The sequence below is a fragment of the Triticum urartu genome, chromosome 5A, assembly GCF_056163025.1.
Source record: "Triticum urartu cultivar PI428250 chromosome 5A, HENAU_Tu73, whole genome shotgun sequence".
Classification (NCBI taxonomy): domain Eukaryota; kingdom Viridiplantae; phylum Streptophyta; class Magnoliopsida; order Poales; family Poaceae; genus Triticum; species Triticum urartu.
Genome location: NC_141877.1, coordinates 72,025,826 through 72,051,997, shown reverse-complemented (window position 1 = coordinate 72,051,997; position 26,172 = coordinate 72,025,826). Strand labels below are relative to the sequence as shown.

The 26,172-nt window shown below is 48.2% G+C and overlaps 54 non-coding genes across 54 annotated transcripts; all 54 read left to right on the top strand.

The window, feature by feature from the left end:
- Nucleotides 1–34: 34 nt before the first annotated feature.
- LOC147969387 (5S ribosomal RNA) lies at nucleotides 35–153 on the top strand. Its single transcript, XR_015605798.1, has one exon. It is a non-coding gene; the product is annotated as a 5S ribosomal RNA (ribosomal RNA).
- Nucleotides 154–517: 364 nt separating this feature from the next.
- LOC147969386 (5S ribosomal RNA) lies at nucleotides 518–636 on the top strand. Its single transcript, XR_015606222.1, has one exon. It is a non-coding gene; the product is annotated as a 5S ribosomal RNA (ribosomal RNA).
- A 364-nt stretch (nucleotides 637–1,000) lies between these two features.
- Nucleotides 1,001–1,119, top strand: LOC147969385 (5S ribosomal RNA). Its single transcript, XR_015605936.1, has one exon. It is a non-coding gene; the product is annotated as a 5S ribosomal RNA (ribosomal RNA).
- Nucleotides 1,120–1,483: 364 nt separating this feature from the next.
- LOC147969384 (5S ribosomal RNA) lies at nucleotides 1,484–1,602 on the top strand. The gene has a single exon (XR_015606221.1). It is a non-coding gene; the product is annotated as a 5S ribosomal RNA (ribosomal RNA).
- Nucleotides 1,603–1,966: 364 nt separating this feature from the next.
- Nucleotides 1,967–2,085, top strand: LOC147969383 (5S ribosomal RNA). Its single transcript, XR_015605776.1, has one exon. It is a non-coding gene; the product is annotated as a 5S ribosomal RNA (ribosomal RNA).
- A 368-nt stretch (nucleotides 2,086–2,453) lies between these two features.
- Nucleotides 2,454–2,572, top strand: LOC147969382 (5S ribosomal RNA). The gene has a single exon (XR_015605721.1). It is a non-coding gene; the product is annotated as a 5S ribosomal RNA (ribosomal RNA).
- Nucleotides 2,573–2,939: 367 nt separating this feature from the next.
- On the top strand, nucleotides 2,940–3,058 carry LOC147969381 (5S ribosomal RNA). Its single transcript, XR_015605022.1, has one exon. It is a non-coding gene; the product is annotated as a 5S ribosomal RNA (ribosomal RNA).
- Nucleotides 3,059–3,422: 364 nt separating this feature from the next.
- On the top strand, nucleotides 3,423–3,541 carry LOC147969380 (5S ribosomal RNA). The gene has a single exon (XR_015606220.1). It is a non-coding gene; the product is annotated as a 5S ribosomal RNA (ribosomal RNA).
- A 364-nt stretch (nucleotides 3,542–3,905) lies between these two features.
- LOC147969379 (5S ribosomal RNA) lies at nucleotides 3,906–4,024 on the top strand. The gene has a single exon (XR_015605935.1). It is a non-coding gene; the product is annotated as a 5S ribosomal RNA (ribosomal RNA).
- A 368-nt stretch (nucleotides 4,025–4,392) lies between these two features.
- LOC147969378 (5S ribosomal RNA) lies at nucleotides 4,393–4,511 on the top strand. The gene has a single exon (XR_015605020.1). It is a non-coding gene; the product is annotated as a 5S ribosomal RNA (ribosomal RNA).
- A 364-nt stretch (nucleotides 4,512–4,875) lies between these two features.
- LOC147969377 (5S ribosomal RNA) lies at nucleotides 4,876–4,994 on the top strand. Its single transcript, XR_015605720.1, has one exon. It is a non-coding gene; the product is annotated as a 5S ribosomal RNA (ribosomal RNA).
- A 368-nt stretch (nucleotides 4,995–5,362) lies between these two features.
- LOC147969376 (5S ribosomal RNA) lies at nucleotides 5,363–5,481 on the top strand. Its single transcript, XR_015605019.1, has one exon. It is a non-coding gene; the product is annotated as a 5S ribosomal RNA (ribosomal RNA).
- A 364-nt stretch (nucleotides 5,482–5,845) lies between these two features.
- Nucleotides 5,846–5,964, top strand: LOC147969375 (5S ribosomal RNA). Its single transcript, XR_015606523.1, has one exon. It is a non-coding gene; the product is annotated as a 5S ribosomal RNA (ribosomal RNA).
- Nucleotides 5,965–6,328: 364 nt separating this feature from the next.
- LOC147969374 (5S ribosomal RNA) lies at nucleotides 6,329–6,447 on the top strand. Its single transcript, XR_015605018.1, has one exon. It is a non-coding gene; the product is annotated as a 5S ribosomal RNA (ribosomal RNA).
- A 364-nt stretch (nucleotides 6,448–6,811) lies between these two features.
- LOC147969373 (5S ribosomal RNA) lies at nucleotides 6,812–6,930 on the top strand. The gene has a single exon (XR_015605871.1). It is a non-coding gene; the product is annotated as a 5S ribosomal RNA (ribosomal RNA).
- Nucleotides 6,931–7,294: 364 nt separating this feature from the next.
- LOC147969372 (5S ribosomal RNA) lies at nucleotides 7,295–7,413 on the top strand. The gene has a single exon (XR_015605017.1). It is a non-coding gene; the product is annotated as a 5S ribosomal RNA (ribosomal RNA).
- Nucleotides 7,414–7,777: 364 nt separating this feature from the next.
- Nucleotides 7,778–7,896, top strand: LOC147969371 (5S ribosomal RNA). Its single transcript, XR_015605015.1, has one exon. It is a non-coding gene; the product is annotated as a 5S ribosomal RNA (ribosomal RNA).
- Nucleotides 7,897–8,260: 364 nt separating this feature from the next.
- Nucleotides 8,261–8,379, top strand: LOC147969370 (5S ribosomal RNA). Its single transcript, XR_015605014.1, has one exon. It is a non-coding gene; the product is annotated as a 5S ribosomal RNA (ribosomal RNA).
- A 364-nt stretch (nucleotides 8,380–8,743) lies between these two features.
- On the top strand, nucleotides 8,744–8,862 carry LOC147969369 (5S ribosomal RNA). The gene has a single exon (XR_015606597.1). It is a non-coding gene; the product is annotated as a 5S ribosomal RNA (ribosomal RNA).
- Nucleotides 8,863–9,225: 363 nt separating this feature from the next.
- On the top strand, nucleotides 9,226–9,344 carry LOC147969368 (5S ribosomal RNA). Its single transcript, XR_015605966.1, has one exon. It is a non-coding gene; the product is annotated as a 5S ribosomal RNA (ribosomal RNA).
- Nucleotides 9,345–9,712: 368 nt separating this feature from the next.
- On the top strand, nucleotides 9,713–9,831 carry LOC147969367 (5S ribosomal RNA). The gene has a single exon (XR_015606619.1). It is a non-coding gene; the product is annotated as a 5S ribosomal RNA (ribosomal RNA).
- A 364-nt stretch (nucleotides 9,832–10,195) lies between these two features.
- On the top strand, nucleotides 10,196–10,314 carry LOC147969366 (5S ribosomal RNA). Its single transcript, XR_015605977.1, has one exon. It is a non-coding gene; the product is annotated as a 5S ribosomal RNA (ribosomal RNA).
- A 364-nt stretch (nucleotides 10,315–10,678) lies between these two features.
- Nucleotides 10,679–10,797, top strand: LOC147969365 (5S ribosomal RNA). The gene has a single exon (XR_015605976.1). It is a non-coding gene; the product is annotated as a 5S ribosomal RNA (ribosomal RNA).
- Nucleotides 10,798–11,161: 364 nt separating this feature from the next.
- LOC147969364 (5S ribosomal RNA) lies at nucleotides 11,162–11,280 on the top strand. The gene has a single exon (XR_015605873.1). It is a non-coding gene; the product is annotated as a 5S ribosomal RNA (ribosomal RNA).
- A 365-nt stretch (nucleotides 11,281–11,645) lies between these two features.
- Nucleotides 11,646–11,764, top strand: LOC147969363 (5S ribosomal RNA). The gene has a single exon (XR_015605987.1). It is a non-coding gene; the product is annotated as a 5S ribosomal RNA (ribosomal RNA).
- A 364-nt stretch (nucleotides 11,765–12,128) lies between these two features.
- Nucleotides 12,129–12,248, top strand: LOC147969362 (5S ribosomal RNA). Its single transcript, XR_015606672.1, has one exon. It is a non-coding gene; the product is annotated as a 5S ribosomal RNA (ribosomal RNA).
- A 364-nt stretch (nucleotides 12,249–12,612) lies between these two features.
- LOC147969361 (5S ribosomal RNA) lies at nucleotides 12,613–12,731 on the top strand. The gene has a single exon (XR_015605013.1). It is a non-coding gene; the product is annotated as a 5S ribosomal RNA (ribosomal RNA).
- A 364-nt stretch (nucleotides 12,732–13,095) lies between these two features.
- Nucleotides 13,096–13,214, top strand: LOC147969360 (5S ribosomal RNA). The gene has a single exon (XR_015605012.1). It is a non-coding gene; the product is annotated as a 5S ribosomal RNA (ribosomal RNA).
- A 364-nt stretch (nucleotides 13,215–13,578) lies between these two features.
- LOC147969359 (5S ribosomal RNA) lies at nucleotides 13,579–13,698 on the top strand. The gene has a single exon (XR_015606663.1). It is a non-coding gene; the product is annotated as a 5S ribosomal RNA (ribosomal RNA).
- A 364-nt stretch (nucleotides 13,699–14,062) lies between these two features.
- On the top strand, nucleotides 14,063–14,181 carry LOC147969358 (5S ribosomal RNA). The gene has a single exon (XR_015605011.1). It is a non-coding gene; the product is annotated as a 5S ribosomal RNA (ribosomal RNA).
- Nucleotides 14,182–14,545: 364 nt separating this feature from the next.
- LOC147969357 (5S ribosomal RNA) lies at nucleotides 14,546–14,664 on the top strand. The gene has a single exon (XR_015605010.1). It is a non-coding gene; the product is annotated as a 5S ribosomal RNA (ribosomal RNA).
- A 364-nt stretch (nucleotides 14,665–15,028) lies between these two features.
- Nucleotides 15,029–15,147, top strand: LOC147969356 (5S ribosomal RNA). The gene has a single exon (XR_015605009.1). It is a non-coding gene; the product is annotated as a 5S ribosomal RNA (ribosomal RNA).
- A 362-nt stretch (nucleotides 15,148–15,509) lies between these two features.
- On the top strand, nucleotides 15,510–15,628 carry LOC147969355 (5S ribosomal RNA). Its single transcript, XR_015605008.1, has one exon. It is a non-coding gene; the product is annotated as a 5S ribosomal RNA (ribosomal RNA).
- A 364-nt stretch (nucleotides 15,629–15,992) lies between these two features.
- LOC147969354 (5S ribosomal RNA) lies at nucleotides 15,993–16,111 on the top strand. Its single transcript, XR_015605007.1, has one exon. It is a non-coding gene; the product is annotated as a 5S ribosomal RNA (ribosomal RNA).
- Nucleotides 16,112–16,474: 363 nt separating this feature from the next.
- LOC147969353 (5S ribosomal RNA) lies at nucleotides 16,475–16,593 on the top strand. The gene has a single exon (XR_015605006.1). It is a non-coding gene; the product is annotated as a 5S ribosomal RNA (ribosomal RNA).
- A 363-nt stretch (nucleotides 16,594–16,956) lies between these two features.
- On the top strand, nucleotides 16,957–17,075 carry LOC147969352 (5S ribosomal RNA). Its single transcript, XR_015605005.1, has one exon. It is a non-coding gene; the product is annotated as a 5S ribosomal RNA (ribosomal RNA).
- A 364-nt stretch (nucleotides 17,076–17,439) lies between these two features.
- LOC147969351 (5S ribosomal RNA) lies at nucleotides 17,440–17,558 on the top strand. Its single transcript, XR_015605397.1, has one exon. It is a non-coding gene; the product is annotated as a 5S ribosomal RNA (ribosomal RNA).
- Nucleotides 17,559–17,922: 364 nt separating this feature from the next.
- LOC147969350 (5S ribosomal RNA) lies at nucleotides 17,923–18,041 on the top strand. The gene has a single exon (XR_015605004.1). It is a non-coding gene; the product is annotated as a 5S ribosomal RNA (ribosomal RNA).
- Nucleotides 18,042–18,405: 364 nt separating this feature from the next.
- LOC147969349 (5S ribosomal RNA) lies at nucleotides 18,406–18,524 on the top strand. Its single transcript, XR_015605933.1, has one exon. It is a non-coding gene; the product is annotated as a 5S ribosomal RNA (ribosomal RNA).
- A 364-nt stretch (nucleotides 18,525–18,888) lies between these two features.
- On the top strand, nucleotides 18,889–19,007 carry LOC147969348 (5S ribosomal RNA). The gene has a single exon (XR_015605003.1). It is a non-coding gene; the product is annotated as a 5S ribosomal RNA (ribosomal RNA).
- Nucleotides 19,008–19,371: 364 nt separating this feature from the next.
- Nucleotides 19,372–19,490, top strand: LOC147969347 (5S ribosomal RNA). Its single transcript, XR_015606159.1, has one exon. It is a non-coding gene; the product is annotated as a 5S ribosomal RNA (ribosomal RNA).
- A 364-nt stretch (nucleotides 19,491–19,854) lies between these two features.
- On the top strand, nucleotides 19,855–19,973 carry LOC147969346 (5S ribosomal RNA). The gene has a single exon (XR_015605738.1). It is a non-coding gene; the product is annotated as a 5S ribosomal RNA (ribosomal RNA).
- Nucleotides 19,974–20,337: 364 nt separating this feature from the next.
- LOC147969345 (5S ribosomal RNA) lies at nucleotides 20,338–20,456 on the top strand. Its single transcript, XR_015605385.1, has one exon. It is a non-coding gene; the product is annotated as a 5S ribosomal RNA (ribosomal RNA).
- Nucleotides 20,457–20,820: 364 nt separating this feature from the next.
- LOC147969344 (5S ribosomal RNA) lies at nucleotides 20,821–20,939 on the top strand. The gene has a single exon (XR_015605001.1). It is a non-coding gene; the product is annotated as a 5S ribosomal RNA (ribosomal RNA).
- A 362-nt stretch (nucleotides 20,940–21,301) lies between these two features.
- On the top strand, nucleotides 21,302–21,420 carry LOC147969343 (5S ribosomal RNA). Its single transcript, XR_015605000.1, has one exon. It is a non-coding gene; the product is annotated as a 5S ribosomal RNA (ribosomal RNA).
- Nucleotides 21,421–21,784: 364 nt separating this feature from the next.
- LOC147969342 (5S ribosomal RNA) lies at nucleotides 21,785–21,903 on the top strand. The gene has a single exon (XR_015604999.1). It is a non-coding gene; the product is annotated as a 5S ribosomal RNA (ribosomal RNA).
- A 364-nt stretch (nucleotides 21,904–22,267) lies between these two features.
- LOC147969341 (5S ribosomal RNA) lies at nucleotides 22,268–22,386 on the top strand. Its single transcript, XR_015604998.1, has one exon. It is a non-coding gene; the product is annotated as a 5S ribosomal RNA (ribosomal RNA).
- Nucleotides 22,387–22,749: 363 nt separating this feature from the next.
- On the top strand, nucleotides 22,750–22,868 carry LOC147969340 (5S ribosomal RNA). The gene has a single exon (XR_015604997.1). It is a non-coding gene; the product is annotated as a 5S ribosomal RNA (ribosomal RNA).
- Nucleotides 22,869–23,232: 364 nt separating this feature from the next.
- LOC147969339 (5S ribosomal RNA) lies at nucleotides 23,233–23,351 on the top strand. Its single transcript, XR_015604996.1, has one exon. It is a non-coding gene; the product is annotated as a 5S ribosomal RNA (ribosomal RNA).
- Nucleotides 23,352–23,715: 364 nt separating this feature from the next.
- LOC147969338 (5S ribosomal RNA) lies at nucleotides 23,716–23,834 on the top strand. The gene has a single exon (XR_015606313.1). It is a non-coding gene; the product is annotated as a 5S ribosomal RNA (ribosomal RNA).
- A 364-nt stretch (nucleotides 23,835–24,198) lies between these two features.
- LOC147969337 (5S ribosomal RNA) lies at nucleotides 24,199–24,317 on the top strand. Its single transcript, XR_015606018.1, has one exon. It is a non-coding gene; the product is annotated as a 5S ribosomal RNA (ribosomal RNA).
- Nucleotides 24,318–24,772: 455 nt separating this feature from the next.
- LOC147969336 (5S ribosomal RNA) lies at nucleotides 24,773–24,891 on the top strand. Its single transcript, XR_015606558.1, has one exon. It is a non-coding gene; the product is annotated as a 5S ribosomal RNA (ribosomal RNA).
- Nucleotides 24,892–25,255: 364 nt separating this feature from the next.
- Nucleotides 25,256–25,374, top strand: LOC147969335 (5S ribosomal RNA). The gene has a single exon (XR_015604995.1). It is a non-coding gene; the product is annotated as a 5S ribosomal RNA (ribosomal RNA).
- A 364-nt stretch (nucleotides 25,375–25,738) lies between these two features.
- On the top strand, nucleotides 25,739–25,857 carry LOC147969334 (5S ribosomal RNA). Its single transcript, XR_015604993.1, has one exon. It is a non-coding gene; the product is annotated as a 5S ribosomal RNA (ribosomal RNA).
- Nucleotides 25,858–26,172: the final 315 nt, after the last annotated feature.

Here is a 26,172-nt window from a genome sequence, read left to right as displayed (position 1 = left end):
GAAGCATAAGGGATGAAGCCGGGGGTAACATGTCGGATGCGATTATACCAGCACTAAAGCACCGGATCCCATCAGAACTCCGAAGTTAAGCGTGCTTGGGCGAGAGTAGTACTAGGGTGGGTGACCTCCTGGGAAGTCCTCGTGTTGCATTCCCTTTTTAATTATTTTTGTACGTACGTGAGGAACAGAACGCACGTGCGTGATATATATTAAGCCTGTCATCATATTTTTGACATTTGCGATATGTTTAAGCTCGGAGCTCGTTAGTCACGCGGCTAGAGAGAGTTGGGGCGCGAAAAGCGCGTTGTGAAAGGGGTGTAAAATACGTGTTGCTGCGGTATAGAGGGAGGGGTGGAAATCGTGGTAAACTCGTCTTCGTAGTTGAGCGAGAGAGTAATTAGTATAGGGCATTATCCATTAGTAGGCGACGGTTGTAATGGTAGTAAGAATGTATAGCCGTCTTTGTAGCGGACGTGGGAGTGGGAAGCATAAGGGATGAAGCCGGGGGTAACATGTCGGATGCGATCATACCAGCACTAAAGCACCGGATCCCATCAGAACTCCGAAGTTAAGCGTGCTTGGGCGAGAGTAGTACTAGGATGGGTGACCTCCTGGGAAGTCGTCGTGTTGCATTCCCTTTTTAATTATTTTTGTACGTACGTGAGGAACAGAACGCACGTGCGTGATATATATTAAGCCTGTCGTCATATTTTTGACATTTGCGATATGTTTTAGCTCGGAGCTCGTTAGTCACGCGGCTAGAGAGAGTTGGGGCGCGAAAAGCGCGTTGTGAAAGGGGTGTAAAATACGTGTTGCTGCGGTATAGAGGGAGGGGTGGAAATCGTGGTAAACTCGTCTTCGTAGTTGAGCGAGAGAGTAAGTAGTATAGGGCATTATCCATTAGTAGGCGACGGTTGTAATGGTAGTAAGAATGTATAGCCGTCTTTGTAGCGGACGTGGGAGTGGGAAGCATAAGGGATGAAGCCGGGGGTAACATGTCGGATGCGATCATACCAGCACTAAAGCACCGGATCCCATCAGAACTCTGAAGTTAAGCGTGCTTGGGCGAGAGTAGTACTAGGATGGGTGACCTCCTGGGAAGTCCTCGTGTTGCATTCCCTTTTTAATTATTTTTGTACGTACGTGAGGAACAGAACGCACGTGCGTGATATATATTAAGCCTGTCATCATATTTTTGACATTTGCGATATGTTTAAGCTCGGAGCTCGTTAGTCACGCGGCTAGAGAGAGTTGGGGCGCGAAAAGCGCGTTGTGAAAGGGGTGTAAAATACGTGTTGCTGCGGTATAGAGGGAGGGGTGGAAATCGTGGTAAACTCGTCTTCGTAGTTGAGCGAGAGAGTAATTAGTATAGGGCATTATCCATTAGTAGGCGACGGTTGTAATGGTAGTAAGAATGTATAGCCGTCTTTGTAGCGGACGTGGGAGTGGGAAGCATAAGGGATGAAGCCGGGGGTAACATGTCGGATGCGATCATACCAGCACTAAAGCACCGGATCCCATCAGAACTCCGAAGTTAAGCGTGCTTGGGCGAGAGTAGTACTAGGATGGGTGACCTCCTGGGAAGTCGTCGTGTTGCATTCCCTTTTTAATTATTTTTGTACGTACGTGAGGAACAGAACGCACGTGCGTGATATATATTAAGCCTGTCGTCATATTTTTGACATTTGCGATATGTTTTAGCTCGGAGCTCGTTAGTCACGCGGCTAGGGAGAGTTGGGGCGCGAAAAGCGCGTTGTGAAAGGGGTGTAAAATACGTGTTGCTGCGGTATAGAGGGAGGGGTGGAAATCGTGGTAAACTCGTCTTCGTAGTTGAGCGAGAGAGTAAGTAGTATAGGGCATTATCCATTAGTAGGCGACGGTTGTAATGGTAGTAAGAATGTATAGCCGTCTTTGTAGCGGACGTGGGAGTGGGAAGCATAAGGGATGAAGCCGGGGGTAACATGTCGGATGCGATCATACCAGCACTAAACCACCGGATCCCATCAGAACTCCGAAGTTAAGCGTGCTTGGGCGAGAGTAGTACTAGGATGGGTGACCTCCTGGGAAGTCCTCGTGTTGCATTCCCTTTTTAATTATTTTTGTACGTACGTGAGGAACAGAACGCACGTGCGTGCGTGATATATATTAAGCCTGTCATCATATTTTTGACATTTGCGATATGTTTTAGCTCGGAGCTCGTTAGTCACGCGGCTAGGGAGAGTTGGGGCGCGAAAAGCGCGTTGTGAAAGGGGTGTAAAATACGTGTTGCTGTGGTATAGAGGGAGGGGTGGAAATCGTGGTAAACTCGTCTTCGTAGTTGAGCGAGAGAGTAAGTAGTATAGGGCATTATCCATTAGTAGGCGACGGTTGTAATGGTAGTAAGAATGTATAGCCGTCTTTGTAGCGGACGTGGGAGTGGGAAGCATAAGGGATGAAGCCGGGGGTAACATGTGGGATGCGATCATACCAGCACTAAAGCACCGGATCCCATCAGAACTCCGAAGTTAAGCGTGCTTGGGCGAGAGTAGTACTAGGATGGGTGACCTCTTGGGAAGTCCTCGTGTTGCATTCCCTTTTTAATTATTTTTGTACGTACGTGAGGAACAGAACGCACGTGCGTGCGTGATATATATTAAGCCTGTCATCATATTTTTGACATTTGCGATATGTTTTAGCTCAGAGCTCGTTAGTCACGCGGCTAGGGAGAGTTGGGGCGCGAAAAGCGCGTTGTGAAAGGGGTGTAAAATACGTGTTGCTGCGGTATAGAGGGAGGGGTGGAAATCGTGGTAAACTTGTCTTCGTAGTTGAGCGAGAGAGTAAGTAGTATAGGGCATTATCCATTAGTAGGCGACGGTTGTAATGGTAGTAAGAATGTATAGCCGTCTTTGCAGCGGACGTGGGAGTGGGAAGCATAGGGATGAAGCCGGGGGTAACATGTCGGATGCGATCATACCAGCACTAAAGCACCGGATCCCATCAGAACTCCGAAGTTAAGCGTGCTTGGGCGAGAGTAGTACTAGGATGGGTGACCTCCTGGGAAGTCCTCGTGTTGCATTCCCTTTTTAATTATTTTTGTACGTACGTGAGGAACAGAACGCACGTGCGTGATATATATTAAGCCTGTCATCATATTTTTGACATTTGCGATATGTTTTAGCTCGGAGCTCGTTAGTCACGCGGCTAGGGAGAGTTGGGGCGCGAAAAGCGCGTTGTGAAAGGGGTGTAAAATACGTGTTGCTGCGGTATAGAGGGAGGGGTGGAAATCGTGGTAAACTCGTCTTCGTAGTTGAGCGAGAGAGTAAGTAGTATAGGGCATTATCCATTAGTAGGCGACGGTTGTAATGGTAGTAAGAATGTATAGCCGTCTTTGTAGCGGACGTGGGAGTGGGAAGCATAAGGGATGAAGCCGGGGGTAACATGTCGGATGCGATCATACCAGCACTAAAGCACCGGATCCCATCAGAACTCCGAAGTTAAGCGTGCTTGGGCGAGAGTAGTACTAGGATGGGTGACCTCCTGGGAAGTCGTCGTGTTGCATTCCCTTTTTAATTATTTTTGTACGTACGTGAGGAACAGAACGCACGTGCGTGATATATATTAAGCCTGTCATCATATTTTTGACATTTGCGATATGTTTTAGCTCGGAGCTCGTTAGTCACGCGGCTAGGGAGAGTTGGGGCGCGAAAAGCGCGTTGTGAAAGGGGTATAAAATACGTGTTGCTGCGGTATAGAGGGAGGGATGGAAATCGTGGTAAACTCGTCTTCGTAGTTGAGCGGGAGAGTAAGTAGTATAGGGCATTATCCATTAGTAGGCGACGGTTGTAATGGTAGTAAGAATGTATAGCCGTCTTTGTTGCGGACGTGGGAGTGGGAAGCATAAGGGATGAAGCCGGGGGTAACATGTCGGATGCGATCATACCAGCACTAAAGCACCGGATCCCATCAGAACTCTGAAGTTAAGCGTGCTTGGGCGAGAGTAGTACTAGGATGGGTGACCTCCTGGGAAGTCCTCGTGTTGCATTCCCTTTTTAATTATTTTTGTACGTACGTGAGGAACAGAACGCACGTGCGTGCGTGATATATATTAAGCCTGTCATCATATTTTTGACATTTGCGATATGTTTTAGCTCGGAGCTCGTTAGTCACGCGGCTAGGGAGAGTTGGGGCGCGAAAAGCGCGTTGTGAAAGGGGTGTAAAATACGTGTTGCTGCGGTATAGAGGGAGGGGTGGAAATCGTGGTAAACTCGTCTTCGTAGTTGAGCGAGAGAGTAAGTAGTATAGGGCATTATCCATTAGTAGGCGACGGTTGTAATGGTAGTAAGAATGTATAGCCGTCTTTGTAGCGGACGTGGGAGTGGGAAGCATAAGGGATGAAGCCGGGGGTAACATGTCGGATGCGATCATACCAGCACTAAAGCACCGGATCCCATCAGAACTCCGAAGTTAAGCGTGCTTGGGCGAGAGTAGTACTAGGATGGGTGACCTCCTGGGAAGTCCTCGTGTTGCATTCCCTTTTTAATTATTTTTGTACGTACGTGAGGAACAGAACGCACGTGCGTGATATATATTAAGCCTGTCATCATATTTTTGACATTTGCGATATGTTTTAGCTCGGAGCTCGTTAGTCACGCGGCTAGGGAGAGTTGGGGCGCGAAAAGCGCGTTGTGAAAGGGGTGTAAAATACGTGTTGCTGCGGTATAGAGGGAGGGGTGGAAATCGTGGTAAACTCGTCTTCGTAGTTGAGCGAGAGAGTAAGTAGTATAGGGCATTATCCATTAGTAGGCGACGGTTGTAATGGTAGTAAGAATGTATAGCCGTCTTTGTAGCGGACGTGGGAGTGGGAAGCATAAGGGATGAAGCCGGGGGTAACATGTCGGATGCGATCATACCAGCACTAAAGCACCGGATCCCATCAGAACTCCGAAGTTAAGCGTGCTTGGGCGAGAGTAGTACTAGGATGGGTGACCTCTTGGGAAGTCCTCGTGTTGCATTCCCTTTTTAATTATTTTTGTACGTACGTGAGGAACAGAACGCACGTGCGTGCGTGATATATATTAAGCCTGTCATCATATTTTTGACATTTGCGATATGTTTTAGCTCGGAGCTCGTTAGTCACGCGGCTAGGGAGAGTTGGGGCGCGAAAAGCGCGTTGTGAAAGGGGTGTAAAATACGTGTTGCTGCGGTATAGAGGGAGGGGTGGAAATCATGGTAAACTCGTCTTCGTAGTTGAGCGAGAGAGTAAGTAGTATAGGGCATTATCCATTAGTAGGCGACGGTTGTAATGGTAGTAAGAATGTATAGCCGTCTTTGTAGCGGACGTGGGAGTGGGAAGCATAAGGGATGAAGCCGGGGGTAACATGTCGGATGCGATCATACCAGCACTAAAGCACCGGATCCCATCAGAACTCCGAAGTTAAGCGTGCTTGGGCGAGAGTAGTACTAGGATGGGTGACCTCCTGGGAAGTCCTCGTGTTGCATTCCCTTTTTAATTATTTTTGTACGTACGTGAGGAACAGAACGCACGTGCGTGATATATATTAAGCCTGTCATCATATTTTTGACATTTGCGATATGTTTTAGCTCGGAGCTCGTTAGTCACGCGGCTAGGGAGAGTTGGGGCGCGAAAAGCGCGTTGTGAAAGGGGTGTAAAATACGTGTTGCTGCGGTATAGAGGGAGGGGTGGAAATCGTGGTAAACTCGTCTTCGTAGTTGAGCGGGAGAGTAAGTAGTATAGGGCATTATCCATTAGTAGGCGACGGTTGTAATGGTAGTAAGAATGTATAGCCGTCTTTGTAGCGGACGTGGGAGTGGGAAGCATAAGGGATGAAGCCGGGGGTAACATGTCAGATGCGATCATACCAGCACTAAAGCACCGGATCCCATCAGAACTCCGAAGTTAAGCGTGCTTGGGTGAGAGTAGTACTAGGATGGGTGACCTCCTGGGAAGTCCTCGTGTTGCATTCCCTTTTTAATTATTTTTGTACGTACGTGAGGAACAGAACGCACGTGCGTGATATATATTAAGCCTGTCATCATATTTTTGACATTTGCGATATGTTTTAGCTCGGAGCTCGTTAGTCACGCGGCTAGGGAGAGTTGGGGCGCGAAAAGCGCGTTGTGAAAGGGGTGTAAAATACGTGTTGCTGCGGTATAGAGGGAGGGGTGGAAATCGTGGTAAACTCGTCTTCGTAGTTGAGCGGGAGAGTAAGTAGTATAGGGCATTATCCATTAGTAGGCGACGGTTGTAATGGTAGTAAGAATGTATAGCCGTCTTTGTAGCGGACGTGGGAGTGGGAAGCATAAGGGATGAAGCCGGGGGTAACATGTCGGATGCGATCATACCAGCACTAAAGCACCGGATCCCATCAGAACTCCGAAGTTAAGCGTGCTTGGGCGAGAGTAGTACTAGGATGGGTGACCTCCTGGGAAGTCCTCGTGTTGCATTCCCTTTTTAATTATTTTTGTACGTACGTGAGGAACAGAACGCACGTGCGTGATATATATTAAGCCTGTCATCATATTTTTGACATTTGCGATATGTTTTAGCTCGGAGCTCGTTAGTCACGCGGCTAGGGAGAGTTGGGGCGCGAAAAGCGCGTTGTGAAAGGGGTGTAAAATACGTGTTGCTGCGGTATAGAGGGAGGGGTGGAAATAGTGGTAAACTTGTCTTCGTAGTTGAGCGGGAGAGTAAGTAGTATAGGGCATTATCCATTAGTAGGCGACGGTTGTAATGGTAGTAAGAATGTATAGCCGTCTTTGTAGCGGACGTGGGAGTGGGAAGCATAAGGGATGAAGCCGGGGGTAACATGTGGGATGTGATCATACCAGCACTAAAGCACCGGATCCCATTAGAACTCCGAAGTTAAGCGTGCTTGGGCGAGAGTAGTACTAGGATGGGTGACCTCCTGGGAAGTCCTCGTGTTGCATTCCCTTTTTAATTATTTTTGTACGTACGTGAGGAACAGAACGCACGTGCGTGATATATATTAAGCCTGTCATCATATTTTTGACATTTGCGATATGTTTTAGCTCGGAGCTCGTTAGTCACGCGGCTAGGGAGAGTTGGGGCGCGAAAAGCGCGTTGTGAAAGGGGTGTAAAAGACGTGTTGCTGCGGTATAGAGGGAGGGGTGGAAATCGTGGTAAACTCGTCTTCGTAGTTGAGCGGGAGAGTAAGTAGTATAGGGCATTATCCATTAGTAGGCGACGGTTGTAATGGTAGTAAGAATGTATAGCCGTCTTTGTAGCGGACGTGGGAGTGGGAAGCATAAGGGATGAAGCCGGGGGTAACATGTCGGATGCGATCATACCAGCACTAAAGCACCGGATCCCATCAGAACTCCGAAGTTAAGCGTGCTTGGGCGAGAGTAGTACTAGGATGGGTGACCTCCTGGGAAGTCCTCGTGTTGCATTCCCTTTTTAATTATGTTTGTACGTACGTGAGGAACAGAACGCACCTGCGTGATATATATTAAGCCTGTCATCATATTTTTGACATTTGCGATATGTTTTAGCTCGGAGCTCGTTAGTCACGCGGCTAGGGAGAGTTGGGGCGCGAAAAGCGCGTTGTGAAAGGGGTGTAAAATACGTGTTGCTGCGGTATAGAGGGAGGGGTGGAAATCGTGGTAAACTCGTCTTCGTAGTTGAGCGGGAGAGTAAGTAGTATAGGGCATTATCCATTAGTAGGCGACGGTTGTAATGGTAGTAAGAATGTATAGCCGTCTTTGTAGCGGACCTGGGAGTGGGAAGCATAAGGGATGAAGCCGGGGGTAACATGTCGGATGCGATCATACCAGCACTAAAGCACCGGATCCCATCAGAACTCCGAAGTTAAGCGTGCTTGGGCGAGAGTAGTACTAGGATGGGTGACCTCCTGGGAAGTCCTCGTGTTGCATTCCCTTTTTAATTATTTTTGTACGTACGTGAGGAACAGAACGCACGTGCGTGATATATATTAAGCCTGTCATCATATTTTTGACATTTGCGATATGTTTTAGCTCGGAGCTCGTTAGTCACGCGGCTAGGGAGAGTTGGGGCGCGAAAAGCGCGTTGTGAAAGGGGTGTAAAATACGTGTTGCTGCGGTATAGAGGGAGGGGTGGAAATCGTGGTAAACTCGTCTTCGTAGTTGAGCGGGAGAGTAAGTAGTATAGGGCATTATCCATTAGTAGGCGACGGTTGTAATGGTAGTAAGAATGTATAGCCGTCTTTGTAGCGGACGTGGGAGTGGGAAGCATAAGGGATGAAGCCGGGGGTAACATGTGGGATGCGATCATACCAGCACTAAAGCACCGGATCCCATCAGAACTCCGAAGTTAAGCGTGCTTGGGCGAGAGTAGTACTAGGATGGGTGACCTCCTGGGAAGTCCTCGTGTTGCATTCCCTTTTTAATTATTTTTGTACGTACGTGAGGAACAGAACGCACGTGCGTGATATATATTAAGCCTGTCATCATATTTTTGACATTTGCGATATGTTTTAGCTCGGAGCTCGTTAGTCACGCCGCTAGGGAGAGTTGGGGCGCGAAAAGCGCGTTGTGAAAGGGGTGTAAAATACGTGTTACTGCGGTATAGAGGGAGGGGTGGAAATCGTGGTAAACTCGTCTTCGTAGTTGAGCGGGAGAGTAAGTAGTATAGGGCATTATCCATTAGTAGGCGACGGTTGTAATGGTAGTAAGAATGTATAGCCGTCTTTGTAGCGGACGTGGGAGTGGGAAGCATAAGGGATGAAGCCGGGGGTAACATGTCCGCTGCGATCATACCAGCACTAAAGCACCGGATCCCATCAGAACTCCGAAGTTAAGCGTGCTTGGGCGAGAGTAGTACTAGGATGGGTGACCTCCTGGGAAGTCCTCGTGTTGCATTCCCTTTTTAATTATTTTTGTACGTACGTGAGGAACAGAACGCACGTGCGTGATATATATTAAGCCTGTCATCATATTTTTGACATTTGCGATATGTTTTAGCTCGGAGCTCGTTAGTCACGCGGCTAGGGAGAGTTGGGCGCGAAAAGCGCGTTGTGAAAGGGGTGTAAAATACGTGTTGCTGCGGTATAGAGGGAGGGGTGGAAATCGTGGTAAACTCGTCTTCGTAGTTGAGCGGGAGAGTAAGTAGTATAGGGCATTATCCATTAGTAGGCGACGGTTGTAATGGTAGTAAGAATGTATAGCCGTCTTTGTAGCGGACGTGGGAGTGGGAAGCATAAGGGATGAAGCCGGGGGTAAGATGTCGGATGCGATCATACCAGCACTAAAGCACCGGATCCCATCAGAACTCCGAAGTTAAGCGTGCTTGGGCGAGAGTAGTACTAGGATGGTTGACCTCCTGGGAAGTCCTCGTGTTGCATTCCCTTTTTAATTATTTTTGTACGTACGTGAGGAACAGAACGCACGTGCGTGCGTGATATATATTAAGCCTGTCATCATATTTTTGACATTTGCGATATGTTTTAGCTCGGAGCTCGTTAGTCACGCGGCTAGGGAGAGTTGGGGCGCGAAAAGCGCGTTGTGAAAGGGGTGTAAAATACGTGTTGCTGCGGTATAGAGGGAGGGGTGGAAATCGTGGTAAACTCGTCTTCGTAGTTGAGCGGGAGAGTAAGTAGTATAGGGCATTATCCATTAGTAGGCGACGGTTGTAATGGTAGTAAGAATGTATAGCCGTCTTTGTAGCGGACGTGGGAGTGGAAAGCATAAGGGATGAAGCCGGGGGTAACATGTCGGATGCGATCATACCAGCACTAAAGCACCGGATCCCATCAGAACTCTGAAGTTAAGCGTGCTTGGGCGAGAGTAGTACTAGGATGGGTGACCTCCTGGGAAGTCCTCATGTTGCATTCCCTTTTTAATTATTTTTGTACGTACGTGAGGAACAGAACGCACGTGCGTGATATATATTAAGCCTGTCATCATATTTTTGACATTTGCGATATGTTTTAGCTCGGAGCTCGTTAGTCACGCGGCTAGGGAGAGTTGGGGCGCGAAAAGCGCGTTGTGAAAGGGGTGTAAAATACGTGTTGCTGCGGTATAGAGGGAGGGGTGGAAATCGTGGTAAACTCGTCTTCGTAGTTGAGCGAGAGAGTAAGTAGTATAGGGCATTATCCATTAGTAGGCGACGGTTGTAATGGTAGTAAGAATGTATAGCCGTCTTTGTAGCGGACGTGGGAGTGGGAAGCATAAGGGATGAAGCCAGGGGTAACATGTTGGATGCGATCATACCAGCACTAAAGCACCGGATCCCATCAGAACTCCGAAGTTAAGCGTGCTTGGGCGAGAGTAGTATTAGGATGGGTGACCTCCTGGGAAGTCCTCGTGTTGCATTCCCTTTTTAATTATTTTTGTACGTACGTGAGGAACAGAACGCACGTGCGTGATATATATTAAGCATGTCATCATATTTTTGACATTTGCGATATGTTTTAGCTCGGAGCTCGTTAGTCACGCGGCTAGGGAGAGTTGGGGCGCGAAAAGCGTGTTGTGAAAGGGGTGTAAAATACGTGTTGCTGCGGTATAGAGGGAGGGGTGGAAATCGTGGTAAACTCGTCTTCCTAGTTGAGCGAGAGAGTAAGTAGTATAGGGCATTATCCATTAGTAGGCGACGGTTGTAATGGTAGTAAGAATGTATAGCCGTCTTTGTAGCGGACGTGGGAGTGGGAAGCATAAGGGATGAAGCCAGGGGTAACATGTCGGATGCGATCATACCAGCACTAAAGCACCGGATCCCATCAGAACTCCGAAGTTAAGCGTGCTTGGGCGAGAGTAGTATTAGGATGGGTGACCTCCTGGGAAGTCCTCGTGTTGCATTCCCTTTTTAATTATTTTTGTACGTACGTGAGGAACAGAACGCACGTGCGTGATATATATTAAGCATGTCATCATATTTTTGACATTTGCGATATGTTTTAGCTCGGAGCTCGTTAGTCACGCGGCTAGGGAGAGTTGGGGCGCGAAAAGCGCGTTGTGAAAGGGGTGTAAAATACGTGTTGCTGCGGTATAGAGGGAGGGGTGGAAATCGTGGTAAACTCGTCTTCGTAGTTGAGCGAGAGAGTAAGTAGTATAGGGCATTATCCATTAGTAGGCGACGGTTGTAATGGTAGTAAGAATGTATAGCCGTCTTTGTAGCGGACGTGGGAGTGGGAAGCATAAGGGATGAAGCCGGGGGTAACATGTCGGATGCGATAATACCAGCACTAAAGCACCGGATCCCATCAGAACTCCGAAGTTAAGCGTGCTTGGGCGAGAGTAGTACTAGGATGGGTGACCTCCTGGGAAGTCCTCGTGTTGCATTCCCTTTTTTTAATTATTTTTGTACGTACGTTAGGAACAGAACGCACGTGCGTGATATATATTAAGCCTGTCATCATATTTTTGACATTTGCGATATGTTTTAGCTCGGAGCACGTTAGTCACGTGGCTAGGGAGAGTTGGGGCGCGAAAAGCGCGTTGTGAAAGGGTGTAAAATACGTGTTGCTGCGGTATAGAGGGAGGGGTGGAAATCGTGGTAAACTCGTCTTCGTAGTTGAGCGAGAGAGTAAGTAGTATAGGGCATTATCCATTAGTAGGCGACGGTTGTAATGGTAGTAAGAACGTATAGCCGTCTTTGTAGCGGGCGTGGGAGTGGAAAGCATAAGGGATGAAGCCGGGGGTAACATGTCGGATGCGATCATACCAGCACTAAAGCACCGGATCACATCAGAACTCCGAAGTTAAGCGTGCTTGGGCGAGAGTAGTACTAGGATGGGTGACCTCCTGGGAAGTCCTCGTGTTGCATTCCCTTTTTAATTATTTTTGTACGTACGTGAGGAACAGAACGCACGTGCGTGATATATATTAAGCCTGTCATCATATTTTTGACATTTACGATATGTTTTAGCTCGGAGCTCGTTAGTCACGCGGCTAGGGAGAGTTGGGGCGCGAAAAGCGCGTTGTGAAAGGGGTGTAAAATACGTGTTGCTGCGGTATAGAGGGAGGGGTGGAAATCGTGGTAAACTCGTCTTCGTAGTTGAGCGAGAGAGTAAGTAGTATAGGGCATTATCCATTAGTAGGCGACGGTTGTAATGGTAGTAAGAACGTATAGCCGTCTTTGTAGCGGACGTGGGAGTGGGAAGCATAAGGGATGAAGCCGGGGGTAACATGTCGGATGCGATCATACCAGCACTAAAGCACCGGATCCCATCAGAACTCCGAAGTTAAGCGTGCTTGGGCGAGAGTAGTACTAGGATGGGTGACACTCCTGGGAAGTCCTCGTGTTGCATTCTCTTTTTAATTATTTTTGTATGTACGTGAGGAACAGAACGCACGTGCGTGATATATATTAAGCCTGTCATCATATTTTTGACATTTGCGATATGTTTTAGCTCGGAGCTCGTTAGTCACGCGGCTAGGGAGAGTTGGGGCGCGAAAAGCGCGTTGTGAAAGGGGTGTAAAATACGTGTTGCTGCGGTATAGAGGGAGGGGTGGAAATCGTGGTAAACTTGTCTTCGTAGTTGAGCGAGAGAGTATGTAGTATAGGGCATTATCCATTAGTAGGCGACGGTTGTAATGGTAGTAAGAACGTATAGCCGTCTTTGTAGCGGACGTGGGAGTGGGAAGCATAAGGGATGAAGCCGGGGGTAACATGTTGGATGCGATCATACCAGCACTAAAGCACCGGATCCCATCAGAACTCCGAAGTTAAGCGTGCTTGGGCGAGAGTAGTACTAGGATGGGTGACCTCCTGGGAAGTCCTCGTGTTGCATTCCCTTTTTAATTATTTTTGTACGTACGTGAGGAACAGAACGCATGTGCGTGATATATATTAAGCCTGTCATCATATTTTTGACATTTGCGATATGTTTTAGCTCGGAGCTCGTTAGTCACGCGGCTAGGGAGAGTTGGGGCGCGAAAAGCGCGTTGTGAAAGGGGTGTAAAATACGTGTTGCTGCGGTATAGAGGGAGGGGTGGAAATCGTGGTAAACTCGTCTTCGTAGTTGAGCGAGAGAGTAAGTAGTATAGGGCATTATCCATTAGTAGGCGACGGTTGTAATGGTAGTAAGAACGTATAGCCGTCTTTGTAGCGGACGTGGGAGTGGAAAGCATAAGGGATGAAGCCGGGGGTAACATGTCGGATGCGATCATACCAGCACTAAAGCACCGGATCCCATCAGAACTCCGAAGTTAAGCGTGCTTGGGCGAGAGTAGTACTAGGATGGGTGACCTCCTGGGAAGTCCTCGTGTTGCATTCCCTTTTTAATTATTTTTGTACGTACGTGAGGAACAGAACGCACGTGCGTGATATATATTAAGCCTGTCATCATATTTTTGACATTTGCGATATGTTTTAGCTCGGAGCTCGTTAGTCACGCGGCTAGGGAGAGTTGGGGCGCGAAAAGCGCGTTGTGAAAGGGGTGTAAAATACGTGTTGCTGCGGTATAGAGGGAGGGGTGGAAATCGTGGTAAACTCGTCTTCGTAGTTGAGCGAGAGAGTAAGTAGTATAGGGCATTATCCATTAGTAGGCGACGGTTGTAATGGTAGTAAGAACGTATAGCCGTCTTTGTAGCGGACGTGGGAGTGGGAAGCATAAGGGATGAAGCCGGGGGTAACATGTCGGATGCGATCATACCAGCACTAAAGCACCGGATCCCATCAGAACTCCGAAGTTAAGCGTGCTTGGGCGAGAGTAGTACTAGGATGGGTGACACTCCTGGGAAGTCCTCGTGTTGCATTCCCTTTTTAATTATTTTTGTATGTACGTGAGGAACAGAACGCACGTGCGTGATATATATTAAGCCTGTCATCATATTTTTGACATTTGCGATATGTTTTAGCTCGGAGCTCGTTAGTCACGCGGCTAGGGAGAGTTGGGGCGCGAAAAGCGCGTTGTGAAAGGGGTGTAAAATACGTGTTGCTGCGGTATAGAGGGAGGGGTGGAAATCGTGGTAAACTTGTCTTCGTAGTTGAGCGAGAGAGTATGTAGTATAGGGCATTATCCATTAGTAGGCGACGGTTGTAATGGTAGTAAGAACGTATAGCCGTCTTTGTAGCGGACGTGGGAGTGGGAAGCATAAGGGATGAAGCCGGGGGTAACATGTTGGATGCGATCATACCAGCACTAAAGCACCGGATCCCATCAGAACTCCGAAGTTAAGCGTGCTTGGGCGAGAGTAGTACTAGGATGGGTGACCTCCTGGGAAGTCCTCGTGTTGCATTCCCTTTTTAATTATTTTTGTACGTACGTGAGGAACAGAACGCATGTGCGTGATATATATTAAGCCTGTCATCATATTTTTGACATTTGCGATATGTTTTAGCTCGGAGCTCGTTAGTCACGCGGCTAGGGAGAGTTGGGGCGCGAAAAGCGCGTTGTGAAAGGGGTGTAAAATACGTGTTGCTGCGGTATAGAGGGAGGGGTGGAAATCGTGGTAAACTCGTCTTCGTAGTTGAGCGAGAGAGTAAGTAGTATAGGGCATTATCCATTAGTAGGCGACGGTTGTAATGGTAGTAAGAACGTATAGCCGTCTTTGTAGCGGACGTGGGAGTGGAAAGCATAAGGGATGAAGCCGGGGGTAACATGTCGGATGCGATCATACCAGCACTAAAGCACCGGATCCCATCAGAACTCCGAAGTTAAGCGTGCTTGGGCGAGAGTAGTACTAGGATGGGTGACCTCCTGGGAAGTCCTCGTGTTGCATTCCCTTTTTAATTATTTTTGTACGTACGTGAGGAACAGAACGCACGTGCGTGATATATATTAAGCCTGTCATCATATTTTTGACATTTGCGATATGTTTTAGCTCGGAGCTCGTTAGTCACGCGGCTAGGGAGAGTTGGGGCGCGAAAAGCGCGTTGTGAAAGGGGTGTAAAATACGTGTTGCTGCGGTATAGAGGGAGGGGTGGAAATCGTGGTAAACTCGTCTTCGTAGTTGAGCGAGAGAGTAAGTAGTATAGGGCATTATCCATTAGTAGGCGACGGTTGTAATGGTAGTAAGAACGTATAGCCGTCTTTGTAGCGGACGTGGGAGTGGGAAGCATAAGGGATGAAGCCGGGGGTAACATGTCGGATGCGATCATACCAGCACTAAAGCACCGGATCCCATCAGAACTCCGAAGTTAAGCGTGCTTGGGCGAGAGTAGTACTAGGATGGGTGACCTCCTGGGAAGTCCTCGTGTTGCATTCCCTTTAATTATTTTTGTACGTACGTGAGGAACAGAACGCACGTGCGTGATATATATTAAGCCTGTCATCATATTTTTGACATTTGCGATATGTTTTAGCTCGGAGCTCGTTAGTCACGCGGCTAGGGAGAGTTGGGGCGCGAAAAGCGCGTTGTGAAAGGGGTGTAAAATACGTGTTGCTGCGGTATAGAGGGAGGGGTGGAAATCGTGGTAAACTCGTCTTCGTAGTTGAGCGAGAGAGTAAGTAGTATAGGGCATTATCCATTAGTAGGCGACGGTTGTAATGGTAGTAAGAACGTATAGCCGTCTTTGTAGCGGACGTGGGAGTGGGAAGCATAAGGGATGAAGCCGGGGGTAACATGTCGGATGCGATCATACCAGCACTAAAGCACCGGATCCCATCAGAACTCCGAAGTTAAGCGTGCTTGGGCGAGAGTAGTACTAGGATGGGTGACCTCCTGGGAAGTCCTCGTGTTGCATTCCCTTTTTAATTATTTTTGTACGTACGTGAGGAACGGAACGCACGTGCGTGATATATATTAAGCCTGTCATCATATTTTTGACATTTGCGATATGTTTTAGCTCGGAGCTCGTTAGTCACGCGGCTAGGGAGAGTTGGGGCGCGAAAAGCGCGTTGTGAAAGGGGTGTAAAATACGTGTTGCTGCGGTATAGAGGGAGGGGTGGAAATCATGGTAAACTCGTCTTCGTAGTTGAGCGAGAGAGTAAGTAGTATAGGGCATTATCCATTAGTAGGCGACGGTTGTAATGGTAGTAAGAACGTATAGCCGTCTTTGTAGCGGACGTGGGAGTGGGAAGCATAAGGGATGAAGCCGGGGGTAACATGTCGGATGCGATCATACCAGCACTAAAGCACCGGATCCCATCAGAACTCCGAAGTTAAGCGTGCTTGGGCGAGAGTAGTACTAGGATGGGTGACCTCCTGGGAAGTCCTCGTGTTGCATTCCCTTTTTAATTATTTTTGTACGTACGTGAGGAACGGAACGCACGTGCGTGATATATATTAAGCCTGTCATCATATTTTTGACATTTGCGATATGTTTTAGCTCGGAGCTCGTTAGTCACGCGGCTAGGGAGAGTTGGGGCGCGAAAAGCGCGTTGTGAAAGGGGTGTAAAATACGTGTTGCTGCGGTATAGAGGGAGGGGTGGAAATCGTGGTAAACTCGTCTTCGTAGTTGAGCGAGAGAGTAAGTAGTATAGGGCATTATCCATTAGTAGGCGACGGTTGTAATGGTAGTAAGAACGTATAGCCGTCTTTGCAGCGGACGTGGGAGTGGGAAGCATAAGGGATGAAGCCGGGGGGACATGTCGGATGCGATCATACCAGCACTAAAGCACCGGATCCCATCAGAACTCCGAAGTTAAGCGTGCTTGGGCGAGAGTAGTACTAGGATGGGTGACCTCCTGGGAAGTCCTCGTGTTGCATTCCCTTTTTAATTATTTTTGTACGTACGTGAGGAACAGAACGCACGTGCGTGATATATATTAAGCCAGTCATCATATTTTTGACATTTGCGATATGTTTTAGCTCGGAGCTCGTTAGTCACGCGGCTAGGGAGAGTTGGGGCGCGAAAAGCGCGTTGTGAAAGGGGTGTAAAATACGTGTTGCTGCGGTATAGAGGGAGGGGTGGAAATCGTGGTAAACTCGTCTTCGTAGTTGAGCGAGAGAGTAAGTAGTATAGGGCATTATCCATTAGTAGGCGACGGTTGTAATGGTAGTAAGAACGTATAGCCGTCTTTGCAGCGGACGTGGGAGTGGGAAGCATAAGGGATGAAGCCGGGGGGACATGTCGGATGCGATCATACCAGCACTAAAGCACCGGATCCCATCAGAACTCCGAAGTTAAGCGTGCTTGGGCGAGAGTAGTACTAGGATGGGTGACCTCCTGGGAAGTCCTCGTGTTGCATTCCCTTTTTAATTATTTTTGTACGTACGTGAGGAACAGAACGCACGTGCGTGATATATATTAAGCCTGTCATCATATTTTTGACATTTGCGATATGTTTTAGCTCGGAGCTCGTTAGTCACGCGGCTAGGGAGAGTTGGGGCGCGAAAAGCGCGTTGTGAAAGGGGTGTAAAATACGTGTTGCTGCGGTATAGAGGGAGGGGTGGAAATCGTGGTAAACTCGTCTTCGTAGTTGAGCGAGAGAGTAAGTAGTATAGGGCATTATCCATTAGTAGGCGACGGTTGTAATGGTAGTAAGAACGTATAGCCGTCTTTGTAGCGGACGTGGGAGTGGGAAGCATAAGGGATGAAGCCGGGGGTAACATGTCGAATGCGATCATACCAGCACTAAAGCACCGGATCCCATCAGAACTCCGAAGTTAAGCGTGCTTGGGCGAGAGTAGTACTAGGATGGGTGACCTCCTGGGAAGTCCTCGTGTTGCATTCCCTTTTTAATTATTTTTGTACGTACGTGAGGAACGGAACGCACGTGCGTGATATATATTAAGCCTGTCATCATATTTTTGACATTTGCGATATGTTTTAGCTCGGAGCTCGTTAGTCACGCGGCTAGGGAGAGTTGGGGCGCGAAAAGCGCGTTGTGAAAGGGGTGTAAAATACGTGTTGCTGCGGTATAGAGGGAGGGGTGGAAATCGTGGTAAACTCGTCTTCGTAGTTGAGCGAGAGAGTAAGTAGTATAGGGCATTATCCATTAGTAGGCGACGGTTGTAATGGTAGTAAGAATGTATAGCCGTCTTTGCAGCGGACGTGGGAGTGGGAAGCATAAGGGATGAAGCCGGGGGTAACATGTCGGATGCGATCATACCAGCACTAAAGCACCGGATCCCATCAGAACTCCGAAGTTAAGCGTGCTTGGGCGAGAGTAGTACTAGGATGGGTGACCTCCTGGGAAGTCCTCGTGTTGCATTCCCTTTTTAATTATTTTTGTACGTACGTGAGGAACAGAACGCACGTGCGTGATATATATTAAGCCTGTCATCATATTTTTGACATTTGCGATATGTTTTAGCTCGGAGCTCGTTAGTCACGCGGCTAGGGAGAGTTGGGGCGCGAAAAGCGCGTTGTGAAAGGGGTGTAAAATACGTGTTGCTGCGGTATAGAGGGAGGGGTGGAAATCGTGGTAAACTCGTCTTCGTAGTTGAGCGAGAGAGTAAGTAGTATAGGGCATTATCCATTAGTAGGCGACGGTTGTAATGGTAGTAAGAATGTATAGCCGTCTTTGCAGCGGACGTGGGAGTGGAAAGCATAAGGGATGAAGCCGGGGGTAACATGTCGGATGCGATCATACCAGCACTAAAGCACCGGATCCCATCAGAACTCTGAAGTTAAGCGTGCTTGGGCGAGAGTAGTACTAGGATGGGTGACCTCCTGGGAAGTCCTCGTGTTGCATTCCCTTTTTAATTATTTTTGTACGTACGTGAGGAACAGAACGCACGTGCGTGATATATATTAAGCCTGTCATCATATTTTTGACATTTGCGATATGTTTTAGCTCGGAGCTCGTTAGTCACGCGGCTAGGGAGAGTTGGGGCGCGAAAAGCGCGTTGTGAAAGGGGTGTAAAATACGTGTTGCTGCGGTATAGAGGGAGGGGTGGAAATCGTGGTAAACTCGTCTTCGTAGTTGAGCGAGAGAGTAAGTAGTATAGGGCATTATCCATTAGTAGGCGACGGTTGTAATGGTAGTAAGAATGTATAGCCGTCTTTGCAGCGGACGTGGGAGTGGGAAGCATAAGGGATGAAGCCGGGGGTAACATGTCGGATGCGATCATACCAGCACTAAAGCACCGGATCCCATCAGAACTCCGAAGTTAAGCGTGCTTGGGCGAGAGTAGTACTAGGATGGGTGACCTCCTGGGAAGTCCTCGTGTTGCATTCCCTTTTTAATTATTTTTGTACGTACGTGAGGAACAGAACGCACGTGCGTGATATATATTAAGCCTGTCATCATATTTTTGACATTTGCGATATGTTTTAGCTCGGAGCTCGTTAGTCACGCGGCTAGGGAGAGTTGGGGCGCGAAAAGCGCGTTGTGAAAGGGGTGTAAAATACGTGTTGCTGCGGTATAGAGGGAGGGGTGGAAATCGTGGTAAACTCGTCTTCGTAGTTGAGCGAGAGAGTAAGTAGTATAGGGCATTATCCATTAGTAGGCGACGGTTGTAATGGTAGTAAGAATGTATAGCCGTCTTTGCAGCGGACGTGGGAGTGGGAAGCATAAGGGATGAAGCCGGGGGTAACATGTCGGATGCGATCGTACCAGCACTAAAGCACCGGATCCCATCAGAACTCCGAAGTTAAGCGTGCTTGGGCGAGAGTAGTACTAGGATGGGTGACCTCCTGGGAAGTCCTCGTGTTGCATTCCCTTTTTAATTATTTTTGTACGTACGTGAGGAACAGAACGCACGTGCGTGATATATATTAAGCCTGTCATCATATTTTTGACATTTGCGATATGTTTTAGCTCGGAGCTCGTTAGTCACGTGGCTAGGGAGAGTTGGGGCGCGAAAAGCGCGTTGTGAAAGGGGTGTAAAATACGTGTTGCTGCGGTATAGAGGGAGGGGTGGAAATCGTGGTAAACTCGTCTTCGTAGTTGAGCGAGAGAGTAAGTAGTATAGGGCATTATCCATTAGTAGGCGACGGTTGTAATGGTAGTAAGAATGTATAGCCGTCTTTGCAGCGGACGTGGGAGTGGGAAGCATAAGGGATGAAGCCGGGGGTAACATGTCGGATGCGATCATACCAGCACTAAAGCACCGGATCCCATCAGAACTCCGAAGTTAAGCGTGCTTGGGCGAGAGTAGTACTACGATGGGTGACCTCCTGGGAAGTCCTCGTGTTGCATTCCCTTTTTAATTATTTTTGTACGTACGTGAGGAACAGAACGCACGTGCGTGATATATATTAAGCCTGTCATCATATTTTTGACATTTGCGATATGTTTTAGCTCGGAGCTCGTTAGTCACGCGGCTAGGGAGAGTTGGGGCGCGAAAAGCGCGTTGTGAAAGGGGTGTAAAATACGTGTTGCTGCGGTATAGAGGGAGGGGTGGAAATCGTGGTAAACTCGTCTTCGTAGTTGAGCGAGAGAGTAAGTAGTATAGGGCATTATCCATTAGTAGGCGACGGTTGTAATGGTAGTAAGAACGTATAGCCGTCTTTGTAGCGGACGTGGGAGTGGGAAGCATAAGGGATGAAGCCGGGGGTAACATGTCGAATGCGATCATACCAGCACTAAAGCACCGGATCCCATCAGAACTCCGAAGTTAAGCGTGCTTGGGCGAGAGTAGTACTAGGATGGGTGACCTCCTGGGAAGTCCTCGTGTTGCATTCCCTTTTTAATTATTTTTGTACGTACGTGAGGAACGGAACGCACGTGCGTGATATATATTAAGCCTGTCATCATATTTTTGACATTTGCGATATGTTTTAGCTCGGAGCTCGTTAGTCACGCGGCTAGGGAGAGTTGGGGCGCGAAAAGCGCGTTGTGAAAGGGGTGTAAAATACGTGTTGCTGCGGTATAGAGGGAGGGGTGGAAATCGTGGTAAACTCGTCTTCGTAGTTGAGCGAGAGAGTAAGTAGTATAGGGCATTATCCATTAGTAGGCGACGGTTGTAATGGTAGTAAGAACGTATAGCCGTCTTTGTAGCGGACGTGGGAGTGGGAAGCATAAGGGATGAAGCCGGGGGTAACATGTCGGATGCGATCATACCAGCACTAAAGCACCGGATCCCATCAGAACTCCGAAGTTAAGCGTGCTTGGGCGAGAGTAGTACTAGGATGGGTGACCTCCTGGGAAGTCCTCGTGTTGCATTCCCTTTTTAATTATTTTTGTACGTACGTGAGGAACGGAACGCACGTGCGTGATATATATTAAGCCTGTCATCATATTTTTGACATTTGCGATATGTTTTAGCTCGGAGCTCGTTAGTCACGCGGCTAGGGAGAGTTGGGGCGCGAAAAGCGCGTTGTGAAAGGGGTGTAAAATACGTGTTGCTGCGGTATAGAGGGAGGGGTGGAAATCGTGGTAAACTCGTCTTCGTAGTTGAGCGAGAGAGTAAGTAGTATAGGGCATTATCCATTAGTAGGCGACGGTTGTAATGGTAGTAAGAACGTATAGCCGTCTTTGCAGCGGACGTGGGAGTGGGAAGCATAAGGATGAAGCCGGGGGGACATGTCGGATGCGATCATACCAGCACTAAAGCACCGGATCCCATCAGAACTCCGAAGTTAAGCGTGCTTGGGCGAGAGTAGTACTAGGATGGGTGACCTCCTGGGAAGTCCTCGTGTTGCATTCCCTTTTTAATTATTTTTGTACGTACGTGAGGAACAGAACGCACGTGCGTGATATATATTAAGCCTGTCATCATATTTTTGACATTTGCGATATGTTTTAGCTCGGAGCTGGTTAGTCACGCGGCTAGGGAGAGTTGGGGCGCGAAAAGCGCGTTGTGAAAGGGGTGTAAAATACGTGTTGCTGCGGTATAGAGGGAGGGGTGGAAATCGTGGTAAACTCGTCTTCGTAGTTGAGCGAGAGAGTAAGTACTATAGGGCATTATCCATTAGTAGGCGACGGTTGTAATGGTAGTAAGAACGTATAGCCGTCTTTGCAGCGGACGTGGGAGTGGGAAGCATAAGGGATGAAGCCGGGGGTAACATGTCGGATGCGATCATACCAGCACTAAAGCACCGGATCCCATCAGAACTCCGAAGTTAAGCGTGCTTGGGCGAGAGTAGTACTAGGATGGGTGACCTCCTGGGAAGTCCTCGTGTTGCATTCCCTTTTTAATTATTTTTGTACGTACGTGAGGAACAGAACGCACGTGCGTGATATATATTAAGCCTGTCATCATATTTTTGACATTTGCGATATGTTTTAGCTCGGAGCTCGTTAGTCACGCGGCTAGGGAGAGTTGGGCCGCGAAAAGCGCGTTGTGAAAGGGGTGTAAAATACGTGTTGCTGCGGTATAGAGGGAGGGGTGGAAATCGTGGTAAACTCGTCTTCGTAGTTGAGCGAGAGAGTAAGTAGTATAGGGCATTATCCATTAGTAGGCGACGGTTGTAATGGTAGTAAGAAAGTATAGCCGTCTTTGCAGCGGACGTGGGAGTGGGAAGCATAAGGGATGAAGCCGGGGGTAACATGTCGGATGCGATCATACCAGCACTAAAGCACCGGATCCCATCAGAACTCCGAAGTTAAGCGTGCTTGGGCGAGAGTAGTACTAGGATGGGTGACCTCCTGGGAAGTCCTCGTGTTGCATTCCCTTTTTAATTATTTTTGTACGTACGTGAGGAACAGAACGCACGTGCGTGATATATATTAAGCCTGTCATCATATTTTTGACATTTGCGATATGTTTTAGCTCGGAGCTCGTTAGTCACGCGGCTAGGGAGAGTTGGGCCACGAAAAGCGCGTTGTGAAAGGGGTGTAAAATACGTGTTGCTGCGGTATAGAGGGAGGGGTGGAAATCGTGGTAACTCGTCTTCGTAGTTGAGCGAGAGAGTAAGTAGTATAGGGCATTATCCATTAGTAGGCGACGGTTGTAATGGTAGTAAGAACGTATAGCCGTCTTTGGAGCGGACGTGGGAGTGGGAAGCATAAGGGATGAAGCCGGGGGTAACATGTCGGATGCGATCATACCAGCACTAAAGCACCGGATCCCATCAGAACTCCGAAGTTAAGCGTGCTTGGGCGAGAGTAGTACTAGGATGGGTGACCTCCTGGGAAGTCCTCGTGTTGCATTCCCTTTTTAATTATTTTTGTACGTACGTGAGGAACAGAACGCACGTGCGTGATATATATTAAGCCTGTCATCATATTTTTGACATTTGCGATATGTTTTAGCTCGGAGCTCGTTAGTCACGCGGCTAGGGAGAGTTGGGCCGCGAAAAGCGCGTTGTGAAAGGGGTGTAAAATACGTGTTGCTGCGGTATAGAGGGAGGGGTGGAAATCGTGGTAAACTCGTCTTCGTAGTTGAGCGAGAGAGTAAGTAGTATAGGGCATTATCCATTAGTAGGCGACGGTTGTAATGGTAGTAAGAATGTATAGCCGTCTTTGCAGCGGACGTGGGAGTGGGAAGCATAAGGGATGAAGCCGGGGGTAACATGTCGGATGCGATCATACCAGCACTAAAGCACCGGATCCCATCAGAACTCCGAAGTTAAGCGTGCTTGGGCGAGAGTAGTACTAGGATGGGTGACCTCCTGGGAAGTCCTCGTGTTGCATTCCCTTTTTAATTATTTTTGTACGTACGTGAGGAACAGAACGCACGTGCGTGATATATATTAAGCCTGTCATCATATTTTTGACATTTGCGATATGTTTTAGCTCGGAGCTCGTTAGTCACGCGGCTAGGGAGAGTTGGGGCGCGAAAAGCGCGTTGTGAAAGGGGTGTAAAATACGTGTTGCTGCGGTATAGAGGGAGGGGTGGAAATCGTGGTAAACTCGTCTTCGTAGTTGAGCGAGAGAGTAAGTAGTATAGGGCATTATCCATTAGTAGGCGACGGTTGTAATGGTAGTAAGAACGTATAGCCGTCTTTGGAGCGGACGTGGGAGTGGGAAGCATAAGGGATGAAGCCGGGGGTAACATGTCGGATGCGATCATACCAGCACTAAAGCACCGGATCCCATCAGAACTCCGAAGTTAAGCGTGCTTGGGCGAGAGTAGTGCTAGGATGGGTGACCTCCTGGGAAGTCCTCGTGTTGCATTCCCTTTTTAATTATTTTTGTACGTACGTGAGGAACAGAACGCACGTGCGTGATATATATTAAGCCTGTCATCATATTTTTGACATTTGCGATATGTTTTAGCTCGGAGCTCGTTAGTCACGCGGCTAGGGAGAGTTGGGGCGCGAAAAGCGCGTTGTGAAAGGGGTGTAAAATACGTGTTGCTGCGGTATAGAGGGAGGGGTGGAAATCGTGGTAAACTCGTCTTCGTAGTTGAGCGAGAGAGTAAGTAGTATAGGGCATTATCCATTAGTAGGCGACGGTTGTAATGGTAGTAAGAACGTATAGCCGTCTTTGCAGCGGACGTGGGAGTGGGAAGCATAAGGGATGAAGCCGGGGGTAACATGTCGGATGCGATCATACCAGCACTAAAGCACCGGATCCCATCAGAACTCCGAAGTTAAGCGTGCTTGGGCGAGAGTAGTACTAGGATGGGTGACCTCCTAGGAAGTCCTCGTGTTGCATTCCCTTTTTAATTATTTTTGTACGTACGTGAGGAACAGAACGCACGTGCGTGATATATATTAAGCCTGTCTGGGAAGTCCTCGTGTTGCATTCCCTTTTTAATTATTTTTGTACGTACGTGAGGAACAGAACGCACATGCGTGATATATATTAAGCCTGTCATCATATTTTTGACATTTGCGATATGTTTTAGCTCGGAGCTCGTTAGTCACGCGGCTAGGGAGAGTTGGGGCGCGAAAAGCGCGTTGTGAAAGGGGTGTAAAATACGTGTTGCTGCGGTATAGAGGGAGGGGTGGAAATCGTGGTAAACTCGTCTTCGTAGTTGAGCGAGAGAGTAAGTAGTATAGGGCATTATCCATTAGTAGGCGACGGTTGTAATGGTAGTAAGAACGTATAGCCGTCTTTGGAGCGGACGTGGGAGTGGGAAGCATAAGGGATGAAGCCGGGGGTAACATGTCGGATGCGATCATACCAGCACTAAAGCACCGGATCCCATCAGAACTACGAAGTTAAGCGTGCTTGGGCGAGAGTAGTACTACGATGGGTGACCTCCTGGGAAGTCCTCGTGTTGCATTCCCTTTTTAATTATTTTTGTACGTACGTGAGGAACAGAACGCACGTGCGTGATATATATTAAGCCTGTCATCATATTTTTGACATTTGCGATATGTTTTAGCTCGGAGCTCGTTAGTCACGCGGCTAGGGAGAGTTGGGGCGCGAAAAGCGCGTTGTGAAAGGGGTGTAAAATACGTGTTGCTGCGGTATAGAGGGAGGGGTGGAAATCGTGGTAAACTCGTCTTCGTAGTTGAGCGAGAGAGTAAGTAGTATAGGGCATTATCCATTAGTAGGCGACGGTTGTAATGGTAGTAAGAATGTATAGCCGTCTTTGTAGCGGACGTGGGAGTGGGAAGCATAAGGGATGAAGCCGGGGGTAACATGTCGGATGCGATCATACCAGCACTAAAGCACCGGATCCCATCAGAACTCCGAAGTTAAGCGTGCTTGGGCGAGAGTAGTACTAGGATGGGTGACCTCCTGGGAAGTCCTCGTGTTGCATTCCCTTTTTAATTATTTTTGTACGTACGTGAGGAACAGAACGCACGTGCGTGATATATATTAAGCATGTCATCATATTTTTGACATTTGCGATATGTTTTAGCTCGGAGCTCGTTAGTCACGCGGCTAGGGAGAGTTGGGGCGCGAAAAGCGCGTTGTGAAAGGGGTGTAAAATACGTGTTGCTGCGGTATAGAGGGAGGGGTGGAAATCGTGGTAAACTCGTCTTCGTAGTTGAGCGAGAGAGTAAGTAGTATAGGGCATTATCCATTAGTAGGCGACGGTTGTAATGGTAGTAAGAACGTATAGCCGTCTTTGTAGCGGACGTGGGAGTGGGAAGCATAAGGGATGAAGCCGGGGGTAACATGTCGGATGCGATCATACCAGCACTAAAGCACCGGATCCCATCAGAACTCCGAAGTTAAGCGTGCTTGGGCGAGAGTAGTACTAGGATGGGTGACCTCCTGGGAAGTCCTCGTGTTGCATTCCCTTTTTAATTATTTTTGTACGTACGTGAGGAACAGAACGCACGTGCGTGATATATATTAAGCCTGTCATCATATTTTTGACATTTGCGATATGTTTTAGCTCGGAGCTCGTTAGTCACGCGGCTAGGGAGAGTTGGTGCGCGAAAAGCGCGTTGTGAAAGGGTGTAAAATACGTGTTGCTGCGGTATAGAGGGAGGGGTGGAAATCGTGGTAAACTCGTCTTCGTAGTTGAGCGAGAGAGTAAGTAGTATAGGGCATTATCCATTAGTAGGCGACGGTTGTAATGGTAGTAAGAACGTATAGCCGTCTTTGGAGC